This window comes from Rattus rattus, chromosome 17 (assembly GCF_011064425.1).
Source record: "Rattus rattus isolate New Zealand chromosome 17, Rrattus_CSIRO_v1, whole genome shotgun sequence".
Lineage (NCBI taxonomy): Eukaryota > Metazoa > Chordata > Mammalia > Rodentia > Muridae > Rattus > Rattus rattus.
In genome coordinates this window covers 28,972,569-28,979,668 of record NC_046170.1, presented here as the reverse complement: position 1 = coordinate 28,979,668, position 7,100 = coordinate 28,972,569, and the positions used below count along the sequence as shown (strand labels likewise).

Here is a 7,100-nt window from a genome sequence, read left to right as displayed (position 1 = left end):
GCGGGCCAGACAGTGCGGTAAAGCCAAGGGAGATTATCCAGACCTCCAGGAGCGAACAGCAAGCAGCAACGCAAGGCGCAAGTGCTAGGATTACAGCCCAGGCTGCTCCAACTATGAACCCTTCCTTGGACCCTGGGAGTCGGCTACTTGGGGTTTTGGGGTCTTCCACACCAAAGAAGCACAAAGCTGACTTTAATCACTTTTTTCATTTAAACTTGAGTCTGCCGCAGTGGAGCCAAGCACGGCGGATGTTTTCACACCCAGCAAGACAAAGGCCGTTGTCTCCGCCATGACACTGTTCTGTTCCAAGCAGAGGCCGGGATCCTGGACATCTTGAAAAATCAAAAAGAAACAAGGAAAACAAACAACAGAGACAGCGACAATCAGAGAAAATTATCAACCACCAAAACTGTTTGTCCGTTTGCCCATGCCAAGGGTGACGTGGGCATCTGTTGCAGCAGAAGGCACTTCTATGGTCTATTTTTGTTTTTTCATTAAATTTTTTTTTTGAGGGGGCAAGCTACTGGCTTATTTGCTATTCAACTTCGTTTATAATTAACTTAAAAAAAAAAAACCAAAACAACACACCATTCAGCCTAGTCAACAACAAAGAGGAAAAGCAGACATCGGAAGAGAAATGCCACAGGAAGCGGCATGAATACATGCCACAGCCGGTGCCACTTGCCATTCGGAAAACCTCAGGGAAAGGTGCCAATTTTACAGCTCCGAAGAAGGCAGAGAAGGAAGCATGAAGGTCTACAAACAGAAATGATAAGGAAGGAATACTGCTTTTACCATCCTGGATGGAAATCGCACACGGCCTCTGCTGAGAGAAAAGAGGGGAAGATTTAAGAGGAGCTATAGAGATGGTAGATGTGAAAACAGGCAACCATCGATTACATATAGAAATGTGTGTAAGGCTATATGTGTATGTGAATACACATACTCTCTGACAGACTGAATGCATATATTTATTATGCATATATTAATGAATGTATATATTTTCATGCTATAGGTGTGGGTACGTATATAGGTGTATATGGTTTGCATATACACACGCGTGGGATGTATGCATGTCTGAGAACTAGGAGAGGATGGCAGAGGAAAGAGTAGGAGAGCTGTGTGTGTGCTTGTGTGTGTGTGTGTGTGTGTGTGGTGTGTGTGTGTGTGTGTGTGTGTGTGTGTGTGCATCCCACTCTAACCCAGGTACCCACAAAATAAAAAGCATACTGGAGCAGCAAGCAAGCAGCTCGAGATTTATCTACATTCATTGCTATCACCGGGGAGATGAATGGGGCCGATCTGAAGCCCTTTTACAAGATCCACTATGGGAGTGGAGGAGGAGGAGGAGGAGGGATGCCACACAGACATGCACAAACTTGAAGGCAGAGGGATTTGGAAGGGGCTACTGAGCAAACCCTGGTGGCATGATGCTGAGGAGAAGAAGGGGGAAGAGCCTTGTCTCTATGTTTTAGGTGCTTTAAAAAAAAAAAAAAGACATCCTGCAAAAGGGTCTGAGGGAAACAGCTGGTACTCACGGTTTCTGCGTTTCTGTGAATCCTGAAGGTGTTCTGTTGGCACCGGGCGCTGAGCCAGGGGCAGGCGCTGGAAACAAAAGGGAGACAAAAAAAAAAAAAATAAAGTCACTCAATGGGAATATTAATTGCTGCTCTTGTGGATTTTACAAAACACACAAACTGTTTTCATTTTTGTTCCTTTTTTTTTTTAAATTGTGGATTGGCGCGTGCCCCCTTCGCATGGAATATACAAGTAGTCTGGGATTTACCGTCCAGTTACGGGACTCAGGATTAACCGCGCTGGTATCTTTTGGGCATATCCTTCCTTTTAATGAATGAGCCTTCGCTGTTAATGAGGAATAATCGTTTGGCTAATGAGCTTTGAAACATTAAGAGAAAAGAGGTTTTTTTTCCCCCCCTGTTAATCGCTCTGGTACGACCGCATGGATGGATTACAAAAGACAGCACTAGAGTGCAGTACAAAGGTTGGGGGAGCTCCTCGGGAGTGGGAGAAGCACCGAGTGGGCGAGGTACCCCTGCATCTCTCTTTCCTTCTCTCCCTCTCTCTGCCAACTGCTATGGGTTTCCATAACTCTGCAATCGAAGTGGATGGTCGGGAAGGATTATTATACAGAGTAAAGCCTCCGCTGTTAATGTCTCCCGTGTTTAATCATCATACAGTAGAATGGTTTTATGCATATTTCATTTGCATATCATTAAACCATGTTAGCGAGGGGGCACCCAGAGCCAAGAGAAGCACAAAGTTGGGACGACAGGAAAGGAGAAGGAGATTCCCTAGGATGCTTATCTTCAAACGGGGGCTTGCTCCATGATGTGTCTTCTGCTTTTTCTAAAATCATTATGACTTGGAAACCTTTGAAGTCGGATACAACCTTGGATTCTTCTAATTCCTGCAGAGCGGTGTATTTTTAAGATTGGCAGCAATGTCCCCGCACTAGACAATTAAAGGAATATAAACTCCAGTGGGCTGAGACTAGTAGCTCTTTGGGGAACACAGTGGCAGAGGCTTCTACAAATACCAACACAAAAAAATAATAAAGAGCACCATACCAAAAAAAAAAAAAACACAAAGGAAGAAGACAAGAGATGTTAACTTGTGGATTATATTTGTTTCGTTTGGGGGGTAATGAGCTAAAGAGAGTGAAGAAGTCATTGGTAACTTATCCCCTCATTAATGAAGTCACCTTTTTAAATGTGTGTTTGTTTTTATTCCTTAATTGTGAAGACGGGTGTTGTCACTCTTGAGGTGGTTAATCAGCTATTGTGTAGCTCTGATCCTTCCCCCGACCCCACACCTGACAGAACAGAATGGGGGTGGTTCAGGGAGATGTGAGGACTGGGGATTGTCGGGGGGAAGTGGGCAATACAGTGAGTTCTTTGTAGATCTTATACATGCTCCACATATTAATTGAGGGCTTTTAAAGTTCCCTCCATAGGCTGTTTCATTCTTGGTAACACAGCAGCTGGTTAGCCACCGTCGGCGACTCTTCCAATAACCCTTTAACGACTTTTATTCCGTTGCTGCCCATGTTTTGTTTTTCCGTAGCCAAGGATGCAATACCGCCCTTTCTTTGCCATGCCCCTGCCGTCTTCCTCACGTCCCATTTTTGCACTGCGAGGCGGTGTTGGTTTAATATTGCATCCTGGTGCACAGTGTAGCCGCACAACTTGATTTGGAAATGAGATGCTGGCTTATATTTAAATTATCTCCACTCCTCCCTTCTCCTTCAAAGCTTTGTCTCGGCTATGAATATTCAGATGAGGCGTGATGTGATTACACTGTACAATTACTCCTATCCATGGTGGTGGCAGGCGCTGCTGGGGAGAACGAGCCAGACAGCCTCCAAGCCAGTGTGGAGTTTTGTTTTCGGTATTTTTTTTCCCCTATCTCCTGGCACCGCGGCACATGCAGATGTCGCTGTTGTTCTTTATAAAGCTCTAATGACATGCAAAGGCATAACGACTTGGTTTGGACGCAAAGCATCAACTGAATGTTATGGATGTCTTTAAGAAAGAGAAAGAGAAAATCCTGACTGAAGGAATGTCCACATAAATTATTTTTATTTAAATGAATTCAAAGGATGGGGTGAGGGCAAGTGAGGAGTCACATGGACAACACGCATAATATTAATATGCACAAAGAATTCTTACGGAGGACAGGCCCCTCACCACAGCTCATGGGGCAAACAGGTTCATTAGGAGACAGCTCTGAGCGACTACGGCATTTTGGTATTTCGATTTTTCCCTTATTTTAAACGAAGAGTCAGACAGATGTGTTTCCTTTGCATGGCAGCATTGAGACGGATCTAATCTGTGAAATTTGCTGCCCAAATAGCATTTCTAATGGAATCTGGGACTAAACAGGGGCAAGGACGTGGAAGGGAGGGGAGAAGAGAGAACCCACGAAGAGGAGGCTACTCAGCCAATGCAAGGCTTTTTGTAGCAAAGGAAGCTGTCAGAAGCCATCTTGCGGCACTGGCCCCAGGTATGGGCTCCTGGTCCAGAGAGCCATCAGGGTCACCACGAGGAACACTGAGCAGGGCCCTTGTAGGTCTGAGGCAGAGGAAAGCAGCGGCGGCGGCTTGGTGCCCACCCTTTCCCCCCTCAGTGGTCTTCAGCTCAGAAGCCAAAAGCACAGCTACTATTCTGGGATGCAGTAGAATGCCTCCTGGTCCAGGCATTTGTGGAAGAAGGAATTTCTTGGCGCTCTCGCAGAGCATGTCGCTAAAGAGCAGAAGGGATCATCCGCTGCTTAAGGAGGCCTGATAATTGCTGTGCCGGTTGGTTCTCAGGGTAATAATGATTGCCGGGCTTCGCGAACATTTTGGAGTGCTGACGTTATGAGTATCAATTTAGTGCATGCTTGCAATAGACAGAGATAGACAAGGCGGTGAATGGATCTGTTGGGTGGATTCCTAACCTGTAACGTATCTGTGCCACTTCTCAGGTTTCAAAGGAGTAGCAGAGGGTAAAGCAAGATGTTGGAAGATTTTGTTGATTTTCTTGGCCAGGTAGATAGTCCAAAGTACTTTGATAAACGGGTTAAATTTATAATTTTTTGTTTAAATTATCTGAAGGTAGTCTAAATTTGATCTGTGTGTCTGCACAACTTTTTACTTAAGGCTGGCCTAGAACAGGTCTGATTCTAAGAATGTTAGAAATTCTGATTTTCACCTACAATCTCCATAATTTCCATCACACACACACACACACACACACACACACACACACACACACACACACACACACACACACACACTTCAGCTATCATGATATGTAAGTGTTGTTACAGTATACCAAACTACAAAGAATGGAGAATTAAGGCTCTTCAGAGAATTTCTATTTATTCTTAATTATTCTAGCTTCCGACCTCTGATTTCTCTGTTGTCAGAATTATGTATATTATTAGATTTTGAAATAGTATAAGTAAAGAATTTGGTGCAGAATCTGTAAATTGCAAGCCTTAAATACATGCTAAATTTTATTTTTGCTATTGTTACTACTTTGGTGTATTGTTTAGTATTTGAGAGAGTTAAAGAAAAGGAACTATTTCCTTCCCAGCTATACCAGTCCATAGTATAGAGAGAAAGACTAGCTAGGCACACAGAGTAAAACACTGCCATGGGCACATCATGAATATGAGCTTCAGTCTGACTTCTGACTGCACATCGCCTGTGTTATTTACCTTACGTCTCTCAAATGAATGTAACTCCTGAGTGACAGTCATGTTGGTGACATCTGTTCTTGATAAAGAGTTCTGGTGTGAGAAGGGTACAGGACTGAGATGTGTTCACCATTTGACCCCATTGATGAAGCGCTGACCAATTTGGTCTTTAAAAAAAATTACTGAAAATAGTAAGAAAATTAACTATGTTCCGTTATCAATAACTTAAATAGTTCATAGAGGAAAAGTATTTTTCATCCCCGATTTTCTGGTTACGAATTCATAAGCCTCATTCACATATCTGTAATGACTGCCGCTGACTTCCGGTTCAGCTTTCCAGATGGTAATTGCTTGCCCAGATTTTAATATATTAGCATACTTTTAAAAATGCAAATTATAGTTTTTACAGATTCCTTATAATTTCCTGTAAACACAATCCATCCATCTCTGCACGGCTGTTATCTTCATTACCAGCAATCGCACACATTCGTTCTTTCTCATTTATCTTACCTCATTGGTCAGGACACGTAACTCAACTCTGTAGAGACAGTGGATGGGGGGAGAGAAGCCCTGGCTTTGTTTCCGGTGTTAGGTGATACCACTGTCTGTTTGATGACTTACAGTAGGCTTTCATTTCTTGTCACTAAGATACAGGCTCTATGTTGGGGTTCCTTGTATTTCTAGTCACCGGGAGTCTCTTCTTTTTTAAATCATGAGTGGTTGTTAAGCGCTGTAAAATGATCTTGCTTCTACGGAAACAAGTAACAGCTTAAACAAAGCTGTTAGCACAGTGAGTTATAATGACTGATTTTCCTGTTGAACGAGCCTTGCAATCCTAGGACAAATGTCACTTTACCATGACCTACTTATCTTTTACATATTATGATGCATGGCTTGTTAACACTTTGTTAAGGATTTCTAAGTCAATGTGAATGGGAGATATTGATTTAGTTTTCTTGTAATGATGTTGGTATTGTTGCCAGGCTATTGCTGACTTCCTAGAATGGGGTGGTGAGTATCCCTTCTCCAGCATATTCTGAAACTTTGTGTAAGATTGTCCTTAGTTTTCCTTAAATATTGGATACAATTCACCAATGGAACTATTAGGCCTAGACAATCTTAATTACTAATTCATTCTTTTAAAAAAAATCTAGGAAACTCATGATTTAAAATATATAGATATATAATTTCTTTTGTCAATTTTGATAAGCTATGGACTCCCACCCCAATTGGTTATTTTATCTTAGTTATCAAGTCAATTGGGATAAAGTGTATCATAATGTCATGTTATCCAATTTTTTTAATCCATGAAAACTTCAGAGATGTTATTCTTTCATTTGCTATATTCAGGATTTGTTTTCTCCTTTTCATTATTAATCTATTTTTTTTAAAAAAAAATACAATCACACTAGTTTTTTCAAAGAGTCAACTTTTGCTAATAATTTTCTTTGGACTTCTATTACTCCTGTCCTTTTCCTATGTTTACAAGGTACAGTATTAGATAGCAACATTAGTTCTAGTTCTTTTCTAGCATAGATGTAAAAAGCTATCCACTTCCCTCCAATATCTGCTTCGTGTCTCACATATTTGAAAAATAGTTTTTAGATGTATTTGTGTGTTTGGTGGTGGTGGTGGGTGGTGGTGGTGGTGGTGGTAGTGTGTGTGTGTGTGTGTGTGTGTGTGTGGTGTATGTTTGTGATGTGTTCCTGACATGGAACCTGTGTGGGACTTAGGGATTAGCGTGTAGGAGTTGGTTGACTCCTTTGCCTATTCATTCATTTCTGGTGTTTAAAAATAACTTTCCGGATCTCTGTGGTCACAATATTCCCTGGACAATTTCAATCCTTTCATTAATCTTGACACTCGTGTCATGGTAAATACCTAGTGGGAAGACTTTA

The 7,100-nt window shown here is 42.0% G+C and overlaps 1 long non-coding RNA gene across 1 annotated transcript; it reads right to left on the bottom strand.

Moving 5' to 3' along the window:
- Positions 1-250: 250 nt before the first annotated feature.
- Positions 251-2,223, bottom strand: LOC116886540. Its single transcript, XR_004386110.1, has 3 exons — positions 1,787-2,223; positions 1,539-1,605; positions 251-332 (listed from the first exon to the last, which is right to left on the bottom strand). It is a non-coding gene; the product is annotated as an uncharacterized LOC116886540 (long non-coding RNA).
- Between the last annotated feature and the right edge of the window lie 4,877 nt (positions 2,224-7,100).